Source organism: Bos mutus, chromosome 16 (assembly GCF_027580195.1).
Source record: "Bos mutus isolate GX-2022 chromosome 16, NWIPB_WYAK_1.1, whole genome shotgun sequence".
NCBI lineage: Eukaryota > Metazoa > Chordata > Mammalia > Artiodactyla > Bovidae > Bos > Bos mutus.
In genome coordinates, this window is record NC_091632.1 from 18,748,934 (window position 1) to 18,771,356 (window position 22,423).

At 41.3% G+C, this 22,423-nt stretch overlaps 1 long non-coding RNA gene across 1 annotated transcript; it reads left to right on the forward strand.

Annotated features, from left to right (window-relative positions):
* Positions 1-249: 249 nt before the first annotated feature.
* On the forward strand, positions 250-17,216 carry LOC138991175 (uncharacterized). The gene is made up of 4 exons (XR_011467136.1): positions 250-370; positions 2,173-2,253; positions 3,983-4,140; positions 16,115-17,216. It is a non-coding gene; the product is annotated as an uncharacterized lncRNA (long non-coding RNA).
* Positions 17,217-22,423: the final 5,207 nt, after the last annotated feature.

Here is a 22,423-nt window from a genome sequence, read left to right on the forward strand (position 1 = left end):
AGCACACCAGTATTCTTGCCTGAAGAATCTCATGGACAGAGGAGCCTGGTGGGCTACAGTCCGTGGGGTCACAAAGAGCACGCATGCACGTTCCTGTTCAAGTCCTCTCTACCTACATAGGGCCTAGTTATGTCCTAGCACCTCCCTGAAATCTTGTCAGATCAATCTAAAGCACAACTGGAATGATGATTGAATTAACTGTTCATCTGTCTTATTCCTACCTCCCAGGCCCCTCGAACAATCTGCATTTCCCCAGGACAACTAACTTCTACGTCTTCATATGTAGTCCAGTGCTTCACCAAGGATGTGTTTGATACATACTTACTGAACCAAACTATTGTGATCTGGAGTCTGCTGTATCCTGTGTTTGGTAGGTGCTGCATTTAATTATCATTTAAAAATGCCTTTAAATTTATATATAATCATCCATATTTTACAAATAAGATAAAGATCTACAAATGAAGAATCTGTGACCCTACTAAGGATACATAAATGAGTAGGAGCCAGAGCCAAAATTTGAACCTACTTATTTTGAGGTCTACTGTGTTCCTACTCTATCTGGCTCCCTTCTGATCAAAGTCACCCCTTCAGTACTTAATCAGAGTACTAAATGTTACTCCTCCATGTGTACGTGTGGGTTTATGAGATTGTGACCTTTGTAAAGCCAGAGATTGTAGTATAAGCATCTCTTTTGTTTCCACAATTCTTATTCTGGGCTATATGTATGAGGACAATTTAGAGACTATCTGATCTAAATAATCTCCTTTCTCTGAGAACTACCTCCCTGACTTTAGGGATATTTCCCTTTTAGCCAGTTTCATATACATGATCTTACCACATCAGACTCAGCCGGCAAGATGGGGAATAGAAACCAGAAATAAACTGGGTTAATATGTTTCCCTGTCCTGGAAATTTGGAATTGCAATCCAGAGACGACAAATTTGTCTATGTAGACATGTAACGTGTGAACAACTGTCTAAAGAGGTAGAGAAAGCCCTTCAGAATAAAGACACGCAAGTGAAGGAAGCAGTCCTGCAGAGAGTGTTCTGAGAGCTTTCTGGGTCTTGGTTACTCCTTGTTCCTGAGACCCAGTTGCCTTCTTCCCCTGGGTCTTTATGGCAGATTCTCCCTTAGGGGATGGAAGTGGCTAAAGATTATGATTTGTCTTACTTAAAATCACTAATCAGTACACAGCAGATGTACAGACAATCCTGTTGGATGGAACTGAACTGAATTAATTCTTAGCTTTCCTGAGGTCAAGAAGGGGAAGCTAGAAGCTTTGTAACTTTTTCAAGTCAGATGTTTACATCATTTTCTTGTTAGTTGTTTGAAAGGCTGGGAATACCAAGAATATCAGAAATGCACACAGACATGTATTCTTAAACAGATTGAATTCTGATTATTGCCTTCTAGAGTTATCTGTACTAATGTTTTCCTTCTTTGGATAAAGATGGAAAATCATCAGAATGATGGCAAGATATATTCTTTTTTATTTGGCTGCATCGCATGGCATGTGGGATCTTCGTGCCTCAATTAGGGATCAAACCCATACGCCCTGCAGTGGAAGCATCAGTCTTAACCACTGGACTGCCAGGGAAGTTCACAACTGGTGTTCTTAAAGTGACTGAAAAATCTTCTCTAGTAATTCTTGCTAAATTCACCTTCTAGGCTTGGGAAACTGACAACACACACACATAACTGTAACCAATAACAACTTTAAACATATCCACTGAGACATCAAACATGTTGTCTCTGCATATTACAGTAGGGAAAAAATGAGAAACTTTATTAAATATCACATTCATGGAGTTTAACCTGATTTGTATAATTCTATCGGGTAATGAAGCTATCTGGGTGAGTAAAGTTTGCCTCAAAAGCATGGCAGCATTTTCATTTTATCTACTAAATACACGAACTAAACACTTCATTCTGTGAGTATTGGATCATTCAGCCTTCCTTGCTGACCAAACGGAAATCTTTCCATTAGATTATAGGTTCCTCCTCTGAGATTTCTTTTCTAGTTTAAATGTTTTTTCTTAATGTTCACTTAAATCTCACTTAATTGGGATAAAAATTATCTCAGGACTGGTTTTTGGTGTGAGGGACATGGGGAGGAGGGTAAGAAAGGGGGAGAGGATGTTAATAATATTGGATCCTACCCTCATCTTCTAGGGATGTTTTTCACTGAATTCACCCAGAACAGCAGTGTCTGTGCTTGGCAGCAACACAGTGACGCCTTCAGAGAACATTCAGGTGTGTTTAGGGATATTTTCTCTGCATTAGATTATCCCAGACCGAGGTGCCCTTCTGCTTGGTGTGCCCTGTTCTCCATCCCTGCTGTTCGTTGTCGCTTTGCCCTGTAGCAAGTGCGTCTCCATCAAGCAGCTGTTCTCCACCTTTCCACACCTTGGATGTGTTTCTGTTTCTTCCAGCAGCAGCCTAGGAAAAACTGAAGGCTGGGAGGGGAAAACCACAGATGCAGTTTTGCTCTCTATTGCCCCAGTGTTGCTCACAATGACAAATTAATGTACTCTGGAACAGGGGTTCCCAAGCGGTCTGTTAGGAACCTGGCCACACAGCTGGAGGTGAGTGGTGGGCAAAACTAAAACCATCCCTGCCTCCCACTATCTGTAGGAAAATTGTCTTCTATGAAACTGGTCTCTAGCCAAAAAAGGTTGGGGACCTCTCCTAAGGAATAGAGCAGAGGATTTGGGGACCACCTAGGTGGCTCAGTGGTGAAGAATTCACCTGCCAATGCAGGAGATGCAGGAGACTTGGGTTCAGTCCCTGGGTCAGGAAGATCCAGTGGAGGAAGGCATGACAACCCACTCCAGTATTCTTGCCTGCAGAATCCATGGACAGAGGAGCCTGGCGGGCTACAGTCCATAGGGTCATAGGGAGTCAGACATGACTGAGACACAGTATGACATGACACATGGTCTGTCTGCTTTGTTCATGGCGCCGTCACAGAGTTGTGGCTTTTTTTTTCAATGTGGATTAAAAGTCTAACCATTACCTAAGAATTATTGCATTTGTTTGTGGAGTTTGTGGGCCTTTTCTACCCTCTTCCAGCTGCCCAGCTAGAGATTCCGCTGCCCAGCTCCCCATTCAGTCGTGCGTGACAAGGTGACTGCATTTTCTCCAGTGAAATGTGAGTGGATGGAGTATGTACACCTTCCACTCTGCCTCCCTGACAGGAAATCGCTTGACCTGGACGCCCTCTTTCCCGACTTTGCATAGAAAGCTATATGGCGCATGCGCATGGCTTAATTGTGCCTCCCGGTGATCTGATAATTATTGTAACTAAACCCATTTTACCTTTGAGTTAGTTAAGACACAGAAAGATTAAGTAATGTGCTTAAGACTAGAAAGCAGTAAATGGTAAAGTTAATATGTTAAACCACGCCTATCGGGCTACGAAGAGAAGGCAATGGCACCCCACTCCAGTACTCTTGCCTGGAAAATCCCATGGATGGAGGAGCCTGGTGGGCTGCAGTCCATGGGATCGCTAGATGGAGGAGCCTGGTGGGCTGCAGTCCATGGGATCGCTAAAAGTCGGACACGACTGAGCGACTTCACTTTCATTTTCACTTTTTACTTTCATGCATTGGAGAAGGAAATGGCAACCCACTCCAGTGTTTTTGCCCGGAGAATCCCAGGGATGGGGGACCCTGGTGGGCTGCCGTCTATGGGGTCGCACAGAGTCAAACATGACTGAAACGACTTAGCAACAACATAGCAATGACCAAAAGTCATATCCAAGGTTAATAACTATTTACTTTGTGCTCCTACATAACTTTATTTGTATTCTATAAGGGCATTTCTTAGTTATCAATATCCATTTTTCCCACTAAGTCATAAGCTTCTGAAGGATCCAGAGCGATTACATTAGGCTCATTCTGTAATGTATGTTCTTTCTGTGTCTGATTGATACTCTAAATGTTTGCTGAATTTAACTCAATTTTACTGTCTTTCTTCCAAGGGCTACTTTGCCATCACATCTCTGTTTTCTAGCCATTACCAGTACAGCATTGTGATGTCTCCAATCTACATCACTTGGATTCCAGATGTCAAGGAAGCATATTATGTATGACAGCTCAGACGAAAGCATTACAAATGTATTTCCCAGAAGCCAACAACGTGAGTAATTTCTACGTAACTGTTAAAGTGAGTGAAAGTGAATCGGGATGTTTTAATAACTCAGTGTGACAAATACTTGAGACTGGGAAATTCAGAGAGTGGGAGCGAAGTTTGGCTGTGGTTGAAGGACCACACATAGGTGGGACACGAGGAAAGTCTTCCAAGAGACACCATCTAGGACATTTCTTTGAGTCATTCCAAAGCAGAAATGCCAGGCTCTTCAAAGACACTGAGCATAATGCAGTTTTGGCTGATTGTACAACATTGCATAATAGTCTTTGTAAAATCCTTTTGTCTGCCCATGGTAGCTAGTTTCTATCAAAAGAATTAAGAGGCAAGACATTTATGATGAATTGCTCCAGTGAAATTTTTATTCAGCTTGATACAGAAAACAGTCAGAAGCTTAAAATAAAACTCAATCTTTTCCCCCTCTTGACCCTTTAAAGCTGTTGCCTTATAAAACCAGACAGCGGAGGGTCTTTACATCTCAGGGTGCTCCATCGATCTTGGTTGAATGAATTCATGAATCAGTGTTACAGCTAATATTAGCCCCTCTCCTACCTCTCCCTTAGACAGGGAAGGACAGTCTTGGTATTTAAACACCCCTGTTTCTTTGTGTGTGACAATTAAACCACAAGAGGGAAGGGACTGGAGAGAGAGATGAAAAGAATGGTTATTTATTTATCCTCTACTTGAACTCTGCTCTTTCCACAAAGTAAATATTTATGGCAGGGGCCTGGTATAGGCCAGATCTTTTTGTCCCCTCAAGTCCTCCTTGACATATAGTATCATGAGGATCTGTACCCTTTATGGAGGTGAATTCAAGGTCCCAGGAGTGTCCCCCAGAGTCTGGTCAGGCTTCAGCTAACACTCCCACCAACTCCCATCCACGTTTAGTGAATACCAAGTAGGTGAAAGTGTGAAAGTGTGAAAGTGTTAGTCGCTCAGTCGTATCTGACTCTTTGCAACCCCATGGACTGTAGCCCACCAGGCTGTCTGTCCATGGGATTCTCCAGGAAAGAATACCAGAGTAGGTTGCCTTTCCCTTCTGTTGGAGATCTTCCTGGCCCAGGGATTGAAGAGCTGGGTGTCCTGCATTGCAGGCAGATTCATTACCGTCTGAGCCACCAGGGAAACGTAAAAAGGTACCAGGCACTTATTCTTATTAAAGCAAAACGAACCTAAACAAAAACAAAACAAGTAATGAAGTAGGTTTTATTATTATTCCCTTTATAGGTAAGGAAACCAAGTACGAGCATTTCAGTAGCTTTTCCTCTGATTGGAAGGAGGATTCTCCAGCCTACATTTGTCTAAAAATTATAGAAGTAGATTTCTTTTAATGTTACATTCCAAATTTTAACACTGAACTACTATATGAACCCCCAAAAGTTTTGGCTCTTTAAAACATTGACCCAGTTTAAAAGATAGATGTAGCTTCCTCCTTCATAGATGGCTGTCATCATAGATGACAGCATAGGTAAAGAATCAGTAGAATAAGACAAGTAAGTCTCAACTTTCAGTTTTTATTTAATTATAAAAATGTCTTAATAAAAACATTCATGTATAATTTTACCATTTGTAATACAACTATTTATATACTTACACATTCTCTTCAAAATTTTGTCCATATGCAATTGTTTAGTGGTAAAGAAAATCTGCCTGCAGTGCAGGAGATGCAGGTTCGATCCCTGGGTGGGATCCAGGGAAGATCCCCTGGAAGAGAGCATGGCAACCCACTCCAGTTGTGTCAGGAAAATCCCATGGACAGAGCAGCCTGGTGGGCTGTGGTCTATAGGGTCGCAAAGAGTTGGACACAACTGAAGCGACTTAGCACACGTATACGCACCTAGCAAAGAACTTGCACATAGGAAGTGTTCCATGAAATATCGAGTTGAGTTTAGTGAAACTGTAGAATTATCATCAGTAAGACAGGTCTTTTTTTAAAACTTCTTTTTTCCCATCCCAACAAGCAAAATGAGTTGATACTTAGATACACTCCTGTTTATTCTTCTATTTTACCATATGCATTTGTAGAAATGAGACGACTAATGGATGTGACCTCTGGCCTTGGAAAACAGGTTGTAAAAACCCAGTAAGGCAAGGAAGAGTGCTGGGAAAAGAAGTGATTTTCGGAGGAAACTTCCAATGAAAAACCCCAGAACTCAGAAAACTTACAATCAGCCCTCCATAGTGTTGAAAACAGAAACTGTTCTCTGCTTTGGTTCTTTTTCCCTTTATGGCTCATCTTAAAGTATATTGCTAGTTAAGAAAGTTAGCTAATAAATACTAAAGGGCAACAGTCAGGCCAGCAGCCAAAAGCTAATATCTTTCCTGGCACCTTTATCTTTTCCACGCTTCCTGTAGAAAAGGAATGTGGGGAACTTAAGGAGAAAAGAAGTAAAAAGCCAAAAAAGATAAATCTAGACGTAAATAGTTGACACAGTCTTGCACAGAACTATCTATCTTTATTCAGTACAAGGCAGGTAGGAATACCAGAGGAGGGAAAAGGCAGAGCAATTTATTCGAATGCCAGTAAAACTAAAGTTGGGATTGTTTAAAACTTTTGAGAAACCAGTTGAACCATCTGTGGCTCTGCTTTTGAATCTAAAAGATTAGTTTGACACAGGAAAGTCAAGAAACTTCAGATTGTGTAATGCAATGATCCGGAAAAATTTATTTTTTTAAGCGACAACTCACTTTGCACTCCCATGTGGCCTTCCCAAGAGAGACTGCTTGGTTGAAATAAGAATTTCATAAGCCCTTAGCAAAGGAAAAGCTGGCCAGCATTCAGGCATTCTGCATAGTAAAGCAAGGTAGAAGGAAGCAGAGGGAGTGAGCCCTGGGTTGGAGCGAAAACAGAGAGAGAAACGTACCTCCAATGGAAAATTGAAATAAACAGCAACCGACTAATGAAGACGTTATTAACTCATGTGCTGTGTGGTGGGCAATGTCACTCCTCCTTTCCATGTTCCTTACACAGTCTTTTTTTAATTTTTAAAAAACATTTATGTATTTTTGGCTATGTTGGGTCTTCATGGCTGCGTGGACTTTTCTCGAGTTGTGGTGGACGGGAGCTCCTCTCTAGTCACAGTGCTCAGACTTCCCACTTGCGACGGCTTCTCTTGCTTGGGCTTCAGTAGTTACAGCATGTGGCTCAGTAGTTGTGCCTCCCGGGCTCTAGAGCACAGGCTCAGTAGTCGTAGCACATGGGCTTAGTCGTCCCGCGGCATGTGGGATCTTCCCAGACCAGAGATCCAACCAGTGTCCCCTAAACTGAAAGACAGATTCTTACCCACTGAACTACCAGGGAAGCCCTCCTTACATAGTCTTTAATAAATCCCACCATGTTCACCAAAGTGTTTGATATCAGTGGACTTGTGGACCATAGTCATGGCAGGCACTGTGTCAAACCAGAAGCTACATGTAGACCACTCTCATATTTGACCTCTAAGAAAACTGGACAGTGAGATGACATCTAATATGTAAGATATTAGGAAAAGGTGCCGCCGCATCAGAGCTGCTTTCAGAGGCTTCAGAGGCTGAGAGTCACGAGGAGGGGTATGGGCTGATAGCATGAATAGCTCTGATGAATTAAGGGGTAGCTAGAGCTAATTGGAAAAGACTGATGCTGGGAGGGATTGGAGGCAGGAGGAGAAGGGGACGACAGAGGATGAGATAGCTGGATGGCATCACCGACTCAATGGATATGAGTTTGAGCAAACTCTGGGAGTTGGTGATGGACAGGGAGGCCTGGCGTGCTGCGATTCATGGGGTCGCAAAGAGTCAGACACGACTGAGCGACTGAACTGAACTGAACTGAGAGCTAATTGAAGGCTTTGAGAGAACCTCTCTGATCTGAAGACTGATACGGAGCGGCTGAGCAGAGCCCTGCCATGGTCCTGGGGCCTCTGTCGGACACAGACTCCTGGCAGGGCTAGTTCTTACTTTCCACATGGCCATTCCAGAGTCCTGGGTTGAGGTGTCTAGGATGGGAGAGACACCAGTGTGGCTTTTTGTTTATACTTTATCATTGAACAAAACAATAGTGAATCATACTATAAAGAAAACAACTCAAAAGCAAGTGAAAGTTTTCAAATATAGAGCAGAAAAGGTAAGAGTGGCTCTTTGTGCTTCATGGATTGTGGCCAGTTTCTTCTTCCTTGATGGCAATTCTTATAAGTGATGCTCTGTCATAAACCGGAATGAAGTCTGACGGCCAGAGTGACTCACTGTCGGGATACTGGATCAACAAACTATAGCAACTTTTGGGTAATGGGTCAGTTTATATCTTCTGGTTTCCGCTGCTACTCCTCTGACTTTGCTCTTGGAGTTTCATCTGAACATCCTTGACTTGTTTCATTGCATCAAGGAAAGTTGGGTTCAACACATTTTTTTAAAAAGCCTTTTACAGGAAGCAAACCTATGAATCAAGGACTCAATGGGAGTGACCTAATCACTAGTCCAGGATTCCCGCCATTGGCAACACACAAAGCCATTCACTCTTTCAGAAGATTTCTCTTTAGAAGCTGCTAATGCCATTTATTTGCAGTCTTTGCTGAGGTTTCTGTGACAACCAATGGGTTCATTCCAGCAGTCTGACAGACTGACCAGCATATGTGGGGTTATTGACTGAACCTCATGAAAACTAAAGGCAGGGGAATCTAAAAGTTATATAGGAAAAAAATGTTAAGAGAAATCTCAGTAGAAAAGTATATTTTGCCTAAAAGCAGCCAGTTTCAGAACTGCTAGCATTAGTGAGGAAGTACCAACAGGGAATTGTAGAACATAATAAAAAGTGATGATCAGCAAGGGGTGTAATGAAGGAAAGAGTGAGTCACTACTTGAGACATGGATCTGGGAAGTTAATGAGCCTCCAGGGCGGCAGGTTGGAGGTGGAGGACAACCCAGCCCCTCCGAATGTCCAGAAACAACAGTAGTCAGTGGATATTTTAGATCTGGTAGCAACCTGGGGATAGGCATGGGACAGAACTGACCAAAGAAGAGGGGTGAGGACGCACTGGGGCCTGAGGAAGTGGGGTGCATCGGGTGGGCACTTAACCAGACCCCCTGGATTATGTATCACTTACAGCCCTTCTCAGCAAAGAACGTGCTGTGTTTGAAGAACTAGGAAGAGTGGTGTCTTTTTCTCACTTGGTACTTTTTGAGACAAGTGCCTCAAAAGATTATGTTTTACTTAGCAACAGTTTCCATTATTCACAGTGGCAGTTAGAGTTTTTGCAGGCGTGGTGAATGCAGCAGCACCAGAAATCCAGGTGTGCTGGAGTTGAGTGAGGATGGCAGCACAAGTGGTACCAATAAAAGTCACCTAATGAAAAATATATAAAGAAAGAAAATTTTATAACATCAATGAATTATCTTCTATTTTAAAAAATCGATGTATTTTCAAAAATGTAAATTTTATAGTTCATGTCAAGATAGCCAAGACAAGTGTATTCCAGTCATTTAGAGAGCAGATGTTTTAAATCATTCTTCCTAATCGGTCCTTGTATGGTCCACAGGGAATAAGCAAATAATGTCCTGAAATAACTGATGCACAGAGAAATTTACTCTTTTTTTTCAAAAGTTAAGTTGCATTAAACAACTAATCTTCTATAAAATGTAGAGACAATACACTAGCTCATCCCTGACTTTGAGAGTTTACCGTCATAGAGCTGGAGAGCAACTCTTCTCTGCCATACATCAGAGTGTATCATGAGTCTTTCTTGGCTTTCTTATGCTAACTTAAAAAACAAAAACTTTTTAATTTATATTGGAATGCAGTCTATTAATGTTACAATAGTTTGAGGCGGACAGTGAAGGGATTCAGCCATGCATATACATGCATCCATTCGCCCTCAAACTCCCCTCCCATCCAGTCTATGGCATGATATTGAACAGTTTCCTGTGCTATACAGTAGGTCTTTGTTGGTTATCCATTTTAAATATAATTTATGCTAACTTTTGAATCTAATATTTTCTCGCCTAAAGAGATGTTCTCCTTTCCTCCCCTCAGGCATCAGTGTTGAGGTTATGTCCTCCCATCAAAGCCATGCTATCAAAAACAAGCCTTTGGAGAAACTTCCTTGTGGTCCACAGGCTAAGACTCCGTGCTCCTAATACAAGGGGCCTGGGTTCAATCCTTGGTCAGGGAACTAGATCTCACATGCCACAGCTAAGATCCAGCACAGCCAAATAAATAAATTAATGTTTAAAGGGAAAAAAAAATCAAGCCTTTGGAAAGGATATGAATAAAGGAAATTCCTTTCTTTAAATAATGGATAAAGGATATTCAGTCATCAATAAAGGAGATAAATTCAACAATGAAGCTGATGAAGCTGTGTTATTTTTTAGTTGAATTTTAATTTTTAAAAAATCACAAACCTTTTGAAAATATCTGTAAAGAAATTTCTCAGACAAAACCATTTCTCACACAAAAATCATGATTTTTCTTCTGGTAGAGACATTTAGGGATTCCCAGGTGGCTCAGTGGTAAAGAATCCATCTGCCAGTATAGGAGACAAGGATTCCGTCCTTGGGTCGGGAAGATTCTCTGGAGGAGGAAACAGCAACCCAACCCAGTGTTCTTGCCTGGAAAAATCCCATGATCAGAGGAGCCTGGTGACTTTGTGCTTTGCGTGGGACATGACATAGTGACTAAACAACAGCAACAAAAAGGAGATATTTAACAGTAAAGTCTAGAGCTTAGACTCTTAGATAAGGACACAAAGGACTGTAGTCTAAGATCATTTGACTCTCTAAGAGAGTTTCTCCCAGGGCTGAGAGATGAAAGGTGGGGTTCACAGAAGTGGTTTTAAACTCATTAAAATCTATCAAGGAGAATTCTAATTTCTTCTCAGAAGGAACAGCTAATTACATCAGATGTAAAAGTATGCCCCAGCTCAGGACTGGGACTATTTTCTCTCTTATATATAACCTGGGTATTTTTTTCATACATTTCCCTGACTTGCTTTTATAGACATTAACAAATGTTTAATTAAAGAAAACTATTTTTAAAAAATCATGGAGGGACTTTGTTGGTGGCTAAGACTCTTCAGTCCAAATGCAGGGAGGCTGGGTTCGAACCCTGGTCAGGGAATTAGATCCCACGTGCTGCAACTAAGACTACCCATGCTGAAGCTAAGACCTGGTACAGCCAAACAAACAAACAAAATTTTTAATATATATATTTTTAAAGCATGAATGCTCATAACTGCAATTACAGTGTCAACCTTTATCAAAGCTATTTTGAGAGACTTAATAAACAAATCTTCACATCTTTTTTTTTTTTTTCGGACCACTTCTCCACAGCTTGTGGGATCCTAGTTCCCTGGCTAAGGATTGAACTCTGGCCTTCAGCAGTGAAAGTGCAAAGTCCTAACCACTGAGCCACCAGGGAATTCCCCACACCTTGATTTTAAACTTTGGAAAAGGAACCGTGTTAGTGTCTAGCCAATTGATTATTAAGCAGAGAACTAGGAGCACACGTGAGTCAGTTTGTTATTATTAGGGCTGTTAACTTATATAATCATAAAATAAGGCACAGAAATGTAAAGTCTGGAGGCAAATCCAGATATAGTAAAAAACTTTATAAATTTAAGTATACCACATGATACCTAATATGTAGGCATATTTAGCAAAAATAGAGTAAATAAAACAATAACACAAAATATGATACCCTAGGGAAGGTGTTTGTTTTGTTCCAAATAGATTTTTAAAAGGTATTCTGCTATACTGTGAACTAACAGGGAAAATTATGTATTATGATTAAGTATTATGAACACATAACTAATTGGTGACCTATCAGAAACTTTTGAGAAGCTACTGAACACTGCCCCTTGTTGATATGCAGAGGGATGGTATGGGGAGGGAGGAGGGAGGAGGGTTCAGGATGGGGAACACATGTATACGTGTGGCGGATTCATTTTGATATATGGCAAAACCAATACCATAATGTAAAGTTAAAAAATAAAATTAAAAAAAAAAGAAAATTCTTACAAAAAATATAACTCAAATCGAGGCTGTTGAACACTCAATGAAACCTACCTTTAAATATCACTGTTGTTTTTATTTCATGAATTTTAAGAATTACTTGATGTGATACTGCAATCTATGGTCAAAGGACTGTCTTCTGAGATTTAACAGATTATCCTATGAAAAAGTATGGCATTTTCAAATAGCAAGTGGGTTTATAGTAGAGAAGGAAAAATACAGGTTGGAATCAGAAGAGTTCATGGTTGTATTATACAATTTTATCACAGAAATCTCATCTAGATTCTCTCCATTCTTGAACCCCATTCAAACCCCCATCCCATTATCCCCCTGAATCAAACCTTAATATGAAGATTCATAATTCTCCATTGAATTAGAATTTTAAAAACATCACAAAAATCCCTTGAAAAATATCTATAAAAGGCTGTATGTCTAAAAGTCTTCAATGTTTTATTCACAAAAAATATAACCTGTATATATAATATTATATTTTTATTTTTTTAAAGTCTTTATTGAATTTGTTACAATATTGCTTCTGTTTTATGTTTTGTTTTTTGGCCTAGAGGCATGAGGAATCTTAACCACTGGACTTGCCAGGGAGGTCCCTGAAAATGAAGTGAAAGTGTTAGTTGCTCAGTCAGGTCCAACTCTTTGCGACCACATGGACTATAGCCTGCCAGGCACCTCTGTCCTTGGAATTCTCCAGGCAAGAATACTGGGGTGGATGTCCATTCCCTTCTCCAGGGGGGTCTTCCCGACCCAGGGACCGAACCCGGGAGGTCCCTATAGCTTTATATTTTATGAAATGATTAGATGATAAATAATTAGAATCCATATATGAAGAAATAACAATTATTTATATTAATTGCTAGAAAATTTAAGGCCAAATTTATGGCTTAACAATAACAAGAGTCTCTTGGGTCACATGATTGTAAAGTAGCATGTATTTCAAATGCTTCAGTGAATTCTCTGCTATAAAGTTTTTTTTTTTTAATTAATTAATTAATTAATTTTTTTTTTACAATATTGTATTGGTTTTGCCATACATCAACATGCATCCACCACGGGTGTACACGTGTTCCCCATCCTGAACCCCCCTCCCACCTCCCTCCCCATACCATCCCTTTGGGTCATCCCAGTGCACCAGCCCCAAGCTTCCTGTATCCTGCATCGAACCTGGACTGGCGATTCATTTCTTATATGATATTATACATGTTTTAATGCCATGCTCCCAAATCATTCCCCCCTCCTTCTCCCACAGAGTCCAAAAGATTGTTCTATACATCTGTGTCTCTTTGGCTTCTCGCATACAGGGTTGTCATTACCATCTTTCTAAATTCCATATATATGCGTTAGTATTGGTGTTTTTCTTTCTGGCTTACTTCACTCTGTATAATAGGCTCCAGTTTCATCCACCTTATTAGAACCGATTCAAATGTATTCTTTTTAATGGCTGAGTAATACTCCATTGTGTATACGTACCACAGCTTTCTTATCCATTCATCTGCTGATGGACATCTAGGTTGCTTCCATGTCCTGGCTATTATAAACAGTGCTGCAATGAACATTGGGGTACACGTGTCTCTTTCAATTCTGGTTTCGTCAGTGTGTATGCCCAGCAGTGGGATTGCTGGGTCGTATGGCAGCTGTTTCCATTTTTTTAAGGAATCTCCACACTGTTCTCCATAGTGGCTGTACTAGTTTGCATTGCCACCAACAGTGTAAGAGGGTTCCCTTTTCTCCACACCCTCTCCAGCATGTATTGCTTGTAGACTTTTGGATCACAGCAATTCTGGCGTGAAATGGTACCTCATTGTGGTTTTGATTTGCATTTCTCTGATAATGAGTGATGTTGAGCATCTTTTCATGTGTTTGTTAGCCATCTGTATGTCTTCTTTGGAGAAATGTCTATTTAGTTCTTTGGCCCATTTTTTGATTGGGTCGTTTATTTTTCTGGAATTGAGCTGCAGGAGTAGCTTGAGATTTTTGAGATTAGTTGTTTGTCAGTTGCTTCATTTGCTATTATTTTCTCCCATTCTGAAGGCTGTCTTTTCACCTTGCTTATAGTTTCTTTTCTTGTGCAGAAGCTTTTAATTTTAATTAGATCCCATGTGTTTATTTTTGCTTTTATTTCCAATATTCTGGGAGGTGGGTCATAGAGGATCCTGCTTATAACGTTTTTAAAAAGACACTGGAGATGGTTCAAATAGGTTTTGTAAACACAGCTCATTTTCTTGTCTGCCATATTACATTAATATGACCAATAAATAACTTGTGAGAAAGCAAGTATATTAAACTGCTGATGATATGAATCCAAAAGGCATGACAATATCCAGTCAATATCCAAATGATAGCCTCCAACCAGAGCTGGGAAGGGAAGAAGATGGCAACAGCTGTCACAAAAAAAAACCTTACTGGAATAAATCAGAAATATGGAGCCAGTTAACTCAAGTCTTCACGTAGAAATTACGGAAGAGAAACTGAGCACAGAACTGGATTGCATTTATCTACATCTTTTACAATTAGGAGGAGCCACCCAGCTGTAAGGAAATGGCAGCCCACTCCAGTACTCTTGCCTGGAAAATCCCATGGACGGAGGAGCCTGGTAGGCTCCAGTCAGTCCATGGGGTCACAAAGAGTCGTACATGACTGAGCGACTTCACTTTCATATCCAGCTGTAACACCTCATCAGCAGAAGTGATGTATACCCCTTTCATTTGGTCCAAAGCTGGGGACTCCAAGGCTCTAAATGATGGCTGGTGACCATCATCTAGAAAGTCTAACTCCCTGAATGACTGTGGATGAGAGGCATCCTCCTCTCCTATACCCTGCATTAGACTGTGTCATAAGGAAGCAATAAATAAACTCTGTGTAAAGAAATTCAAGAGGTTGGGGTTTTGTTTTGTTTTATAACAGGCTTCCCTGGTGGCTCACTGGTAAAGATCCGACTTGCCAATGCAGGAGATGTGGGTTCGATCCCTAGGTCAGGAAGATCTCCCAGAGGAGAAAATGGCAACCCATTCCAGTATTCATGCCTGGGAAATCCCATGGACAGAGGAGCCTGGCGGGCTACAGTCCATGGAGTCGCAAGAGTTGGACATGACTTAGAGACCACACAACAACAGAGCAGTTAGCATAGTCTGACTAATACAGAAATCTTACAAAACTGGTGAAATGTAAACTGATTTTTCTTCCAATGAAGCCAAACACAACCTTGAGATAACATTGAAAAACATTCCCATCTCTGGTGAGTAATTTTACAAAGTGCCTCTGGCAACTGGAAAGAGGAGACCGAATGGAAAATCCCTTGCATCAAACTGAGTAGTGTCAAGCCTTTTCCGCTTGGCCACTTGAAATCAGTCCCGAACTTCACCATTCTGAAACGTCAAAAGATTGTGGTGAGCCATTTAAATTATACCAGTCCACAATGAATTACATTTTTTCCTCTTGACACTTTGAAACACTTTCACTCTACTATCTTCTTTGGATGGTTTCTGAGGAGTCAGCTATAATGCATATCTTTTTTTTTTTCATCTATAGATAAGGGGTTCTCCCTGCCCTTCCCATCTGGCTTCTTTTAGGATGAAAAAATTATATATATATATATATACATAACTACACCTAGGGGTAGTTTGTGGTTGGGGTGGCACTTATCTTGCCTGGCATTCTCTGAGCTTCCTGAATCTGTGGTTTGGTGTCTGACATTAATTTGGGAAAATTCTTGAACCTGCTGTGGACCCTGTGGAGCCCTTCTAGATACAAAAGCCTTTCTGTGTCCCTGTTTCTTGTTTGTAGGAAAAAGGCTTCATTCTCCTAGGCCTTTTCTGAGTTAAATAAGGCAGATTCAAACAATTACTGGGGCAGTGAGGGAATGCAGAACCAGAGGAAAGGCAGTCAGTCAGAAACCGCAGTGCAGTGATGGGCAGCTCCCTGGCCCCTCCTCAGGGGCATAGCATCTGATGCATATCTCTGAATTCTTCTACAGGTGCTGGGGCCTCCACCCAGGTGCACGATGGAAACTTCAGGAACAGAAGCACATGGATCCCAGACTGGTTGGAACCAGAAGGCTGATGGTTGAGATTTCTGGACCACCCTGTTACCTCACCAGCAACCAGTCAGAAGAAAGTCATATATCCTGGAGCCCTACCCCCAGATTTGCCTTTAAAAACTCTTCCCTCAAAGCCGCTGGGAAATTTGGGCTTTTTGAGCATTGAGATGTTCATTCTCCTTGCTTGGCCCTTGCAATTAACCTTTCTCTGCTCCAGACTCTGACGCTTTGGTTTGCTTATCTTCCCTGTAGGGCACACAAACTTGGGATCAACAACATTCTCAGTCACTATTGTTTCAAATTTGTCTTCTGCTCTTTTCTTTCTTCTCCTCCTAGTGATACCGTGCACCTTAGACTGGCATTTGAACCCATGTGTCAGTACTCAAACCCAGCCAGAATTCAAATTGGAAATAGAATTCACAGTCTTTTAAATGAGATTGCACTCCTGAGCTCAGGACTTAATGAGGCTCAGGTTCTTTACATCTCATTGCAGAAAGAATTCAGCTAGGGACAAAGTGATAGGCAACAAGTGGATTTATTTAAAGAGATACAGATTCCATAGACACCGTATGGTCCAACTTAAAAGGTGAGAATGGCCTTGGGAAAAACGCACTCCTTAGGGTGTGGGCGGTCTCAGAAGGGTGAGGCCCTGAAAATGCAGTGGTTAGTTTTTATGGTCTGGGAGCCGAATCTTCTGCCATCTTGGATCTAGTTGATTCTAACCAGTTTTTGTCCTGTCCCATGACTATGTCATTCTTTTCAAGGCTGTGCCCTGTCTGCTTCCCTCCTATTTCTCTGGTATCCCCATCATACATATGTTACATCTTCTGTAGTTATTCCACAGCCCTTGGATATTCTGTTCTGTGTTTCTCAATCAAACCCTTCACAGGCATCCTTCATGTTTGTTACAGTATTTTTAATCTCTAACATTTCCTTTTGGTTCTTTATTAGGGTTTGCTTTTCTTTGCTTAAATTATACATCTGTTCTTGTCTGCTGCCTACTTTATGCCCTTAATAAATTAATCATAGTTGTTTGTTTGTTTTTTTCAAGTTCCTGGTCTGGTATTCCAACCATATCTGATTCTGCTTGCTCTGTATTTTCAAACTGTGTTTTTTTGCCCTTTACTGTATCTTGCAGTTTTTGCTTATGGCCAGACATGATGTCACTGGTAAAAGAAACTTCTGTAAATAAGCCTTTACTAATGTGATGGTGAGGTAGGGGGCAGGGGAAGCATCCTGTAGTCCTATGAGTAAGTCTCTGTCTTTCAGTGAGCCTGCACCTCTTGACCGTGGACTTCACAAGTGCTTCTGATTAATCTCTCCTGCACTGACTGTTCTTCACCTTCCCCTCCCCCATACTTAACCCCCATACAGGAAGGCTAGAGTGGGCTAAAGTTGGGTATCTCCCTTCCCCAGGGTCAGTTAGCCGCTGACAAAACCCTAGCAGGTTAAATATGGTCAATTAGTTTCTCCTGAGGGCAGGCCTTGTTACAAAGAACTAGAGTGCACTGGTGTGTTTCAAAATGGCGCCTTTTCCCCCTCTCACTGCTGGAAGCACAAGCTTTTTCTGCAATATTCACTCTGAGACCCTGGTCAAACTCCTGGAGGTAAGAGTCCCAAAAGTGTAGTGGTGATGGTACTGAAACCTTGACACTGGTGCTGAAAGAAGTCTTAGAGACAGAATTTTGGGTGAAGTAGAAAAAGATAACTTTATTACTTTGCTAGGCAAAGGGGGACACAGTGGCCTTGTGCCCTCAAAAACTGTGTGTCCCAACCCAGGAGGGGTTGATGAGGGTTCAAAGGTAGGGTCTCTGGCAAAACTAGGGTGTGTGTAGAGCCTGCATGTTTTAAGCTCATTTCAGGTGGTGTTTAGTTGCTCAGTTGTATCCGACTCTTTCGTGACCCCTTGGACCATAGTCCACAAGGCTCTTCTGTCCATGGGATTCCCCAGGCAAGAATACTGGAGTAGGTTGCCATTTCCTTCTTCAGGGGACCTTTCCTACCCAGGCACCAAACCCATGCCTCCCTATCTCCTACACTGGCAGGTGGATTCTTTACTGCTGAGCCAGCAGAGAAGCCCTTTTTCTCAAGAAGCCCTAATCTTGATGAGCTTCTCTAGTCCATTTAACCTTGTTTTAGGTGATTTCTTGACTGCTCCTCCCTTGATTAGCAACTGTTCAAATCTGCTCTTTGGAACTCAAGACTCATGTAGACCGGAGTCTTGCCTTCAAGAAATGGGTGACAAAACAGCCTCCATGCCTGGGAGCCCCACAGGGCCCTGCTCAGTTTCAGTGGGCCCCTATATTTGGGTCCCCCTGGAGTTTTTCACTTTCAGACTTGTTCAGTCTGAGCCTCCAGCAATTTACCAGTTAGAGCTCTGGATTTCCTACTAGGGAATTGGTTCCCATGGAGGATTCCATTTTCGGGTTTCTGCTTGGTACGTTGTGATTCTATGTGTTCTCCAAATTTAGGGGTAGCTTTTTGCTCTGTGGCCTCACTTCTCTTATGGACCTAAGAAGAGTGGTTGATTTTTCAGTCTTTTTACTTGTAAAAAAAAGACCTTTTCACCTGTTACAGTGGAGTGGTAACTCCAAGCTGCTCATACACAGAACTGGAAACCAGGAATGCCATTACATTATTTTTTTTTTCTTAAAGTATTAATTACCATTATTCTTGAGAGGATACAGAGGATACTTACTGGCCATAAATTCCTGGATTCAGAAGCAAAGCCAGTTTCAGAAAGGGAAAGAAGCCTGGGGACAGAGTTAGACATTAGTGTTCTTTTTTCTTTTGTTTAAAACTTTTTCGATTGATTTACTTTTGACTGTGCTGGGTCTTCATTGTTGCACCCAGGCGCTCTCTAGTTGTGGCGAGAGGAGGCTACTCTCTACTTGCCGTGTATGGGCTTCTCACTGTGGTGGCTTCTCTTGCTGTGGAGTGCGGGCTTCAGTAGTCATGGCACATGGGCTTAGTTGCTGTGTGGCATATGCAGTCTTCTCTAACCAGGGGTGGAGTCCGTGTCCCCTGCATTGGAAGGCAGGTTCTCAGCCACTGGACCAGCAGAGAAGTCCAGACACTAGTATTCTAAGCAGAAGAATCTTCCCAAAGATAATCTCCTTTGGTCTCCACCTTTAAATATATCGTGTCATCAACAGAGTTTTCTATCGGACCCAGCAAGTCAGTATGATCTCTGTTGTCTCTGGAAGAGACAGAAGGAAGTTTCTCTGACAGCAGGTCCCAAAACAAAACGGAAAATTACTAAGAATTTATACACTGAAGTAAAAATGCTCTGTAAAGAGTCATGCCCCTTTCCCTCAGAATAATGTTGAAAAACTCAGGTAGAATACAAGTCTTCATGAGCTGGTTTTTGTTTACCTTGCAGCCCCATAGCTTTTTAATCACCACTGTCGTTCAACATGGACCATATTGAATGATTTATAGTTTTATCTCTTGTTCTTGTTCTTTCTCAGTTCTGCTTTTCTTTGTACCAACTTTTTTCTCTTCTCAGAGCCAGTAAAGTTATTTTTTTACTTTCCCTATGACTGACAAGTGGGACAGAGATTCAAGGAGGCAATTGGTAGTAATGAAAAAAAAAAAAAAGGCAATGTGAGGGGATTTAAAGAAATATGCTTAGTAATTTTGAACTTTTTTCTCACGTAGATATCTTTTCTATCTGGAAGATGTTGGGGCTGGTCTAAGAATTAAGTTGACTTGAGACAAATTAAAAGGAGAAAGTCAAACAAAAGTTTAATAACATATATACCTGGGAGAGACCCAGGAGAGCTGAGTAACTCACCAAAATGGCTGAAAGCCTCATCTTAAACACCATCTTCCGCTAAAAAGAGAATGTTGGGGTTAGTGGTTTAGGACTTCAAAGATTGAGGGGCTGAGGAAGGCAATTAACAGAGATGGAAAAGCAAATGTTTGGAAAACAAGTGTTTGTTGGGCACTGCAGAGACAATGGGACATAGAGTGGACTCTGATCTCCAGGTCCTGTCGCGTTTTCTCTACCACATCTAGCCCATATTCTTTATAAATTTCTCTGATGATAGCTCTATTCCAGAAACAGGCTCTTACATCCCAAGTCTTCCATTAATAAAAAATAAATAGCCTAAATTAATCCTTGTGCAAGAGAGATTCATCGTGGAGTGGCAAATTTTGCTCCCTTAAAGACGTTTGATCAGTTTCTTCATCTATGCCTTGTAATAGCCCCTCGTGTGGCCCTGTGTGTTCCAGCATCAGTGTGTATAGCCCTGTCACAGCCCCGCATGTGGCCCTGTGTGTTCCAGCGTCAGTGTGTTTGGCCATGTAACAGCCCCGCGTGTGGCCCTGTGTGTTCCAGCGTCAGTGTGTTTGGCCCTGTCACAGCCCTGAGTGTTCCAGTGTTGTCTGGTGATTGCACCTTACTCCTCTCTGTACCCTCTCCTCCAGCACCCCACCACACACACTACTGTGAGCTTCTAGAGAACAACGCTCATGTTTTGTTCATCTCCGTTCTCTCTCATACCTCAGTGCCTAGAAATTCCCTGAGTGACTAAATGAACGCATCTACCACTGTCATCAAAATCAATAACTGAAATGGCCCGAACGTTCTCCCTCTCCTGCTTCAAGCTACATGGTGTTTTATTTTTCACTTATTTTCTCTCTTTCAGGCTGCCATTGATATTAACTTAAAATGTATACCTGCTGTATTAAACTGCATAAGGAAAAGAAATATATACAATATTTTATCTGCAGAATTCTGTTCTGGCTTATGGACAACCGTACTTATCGACATTTAACAATGGCAATTTTTTTTTGTCTTTCTTTTCATCAAAGGAATTCAGAAAACAGTTGTAATTTGCATTTTTGAATTAAAGCTCTATTGAGAAAAAAGTATATTTACATAACTCAAGCAACATTATTGAAAGAGAACTATCAATAAGAAGAGTACCACTTTAGAATTACTATTTTGAACTTTTCATTGTAAATAATTTCAGACACAATTGGAAAATGACAAATATTTCTCATATATTCACCTAGATTTCTGAAAACATCTTATATCACCACAATTTCAAAAATCAAGAAATATGACAATGTTATCATCTAATTTATAGACTTTACACATTTTATTTCATTATTCTACTAATGTCCTTCTCTGACCCAGGGTCTAATCCAGCATCATATAGTGCATTTAAATGTCATGTAGCCTCATTCTCCTATACTTTGGGAAATTTCTGTTTTTTTCTTTAATGATGTTACTGAACGTCACTTGGGTCCACTTGCCAACTCCATGCAGCAAAGCCAATCTACTGACATTGGTTCGTGATGAAGGAAATTCAGCAAGTTTAAAAAATTAATTAACATATGTGTCTGCACCAAGTCTTAGTTGCAGCATGTAGGATCTTCATTTTGGCACTCAGGATCTTAAGTTGTGGTATGTGGGGTCTAGCTCCCTGACTAGGGTTCAAACGCAGGCCGCCTGCGTTGAAAACGTGCAGTCTTAACCACTAGACTGTCAGGGAAGTCCCAGTTCAGCATTAATTTGCAGGGCACCAAGCAAGAAGAATGAGGAGCTCATGCTCAAGAGACCTGAACTTCCCAGAGTCAAGAGACTCTGGAGTGACCCTCAGAGAAAGGTTTTTAAAGGCAACATTTGAGATGAGGATTGCAGCTCATGGACTTTCTTCTGATTGTGGTGAAGTAACGGGATGATGTTTCAGAAATCTTAATCATCAACCTTCTGGTTCCACCGAGTCTGGAGTCAACTCTCATGTAGTCAGCATGCAATCACCATCCTCCACTTGATCTTAGTTTCTGCAGGACAACTCAAAAGTATATGTCATATTATTATGTGTATCTCTTGGGAAGGAACTAGGACTCTCTTTTATTCCTTTTCAAATTCCCCTAAATTTGGGTTAATCTGATTTTTTTTCCCTCATGATTAAGTTCAGGTTATATATTTTTATCCAGAACACTGCAGAATTAATATTGTCCTCTCAGTATATCTTAGGGGCTTCCCAGGCGGTGCTAGTGGTAAAAGACCCATCTGCCAGTGGAGGAGACATAAGAGATGTTGCTTCGATCCCTGGGTTGGGAAGATCCCCTGGAGGAGAAAATGGCAACCCACTTCAGTATTCTTCCTGGAGAATCCTGTGGACAGAGTAGCCTGGTGGGCTACAGTCCATAACGTAGCAAGGACTGAAGAGACTTAACACTAGCACTATACAAGCTATCTTGCTTAACTGCCCCCTTTGATTCTGCATT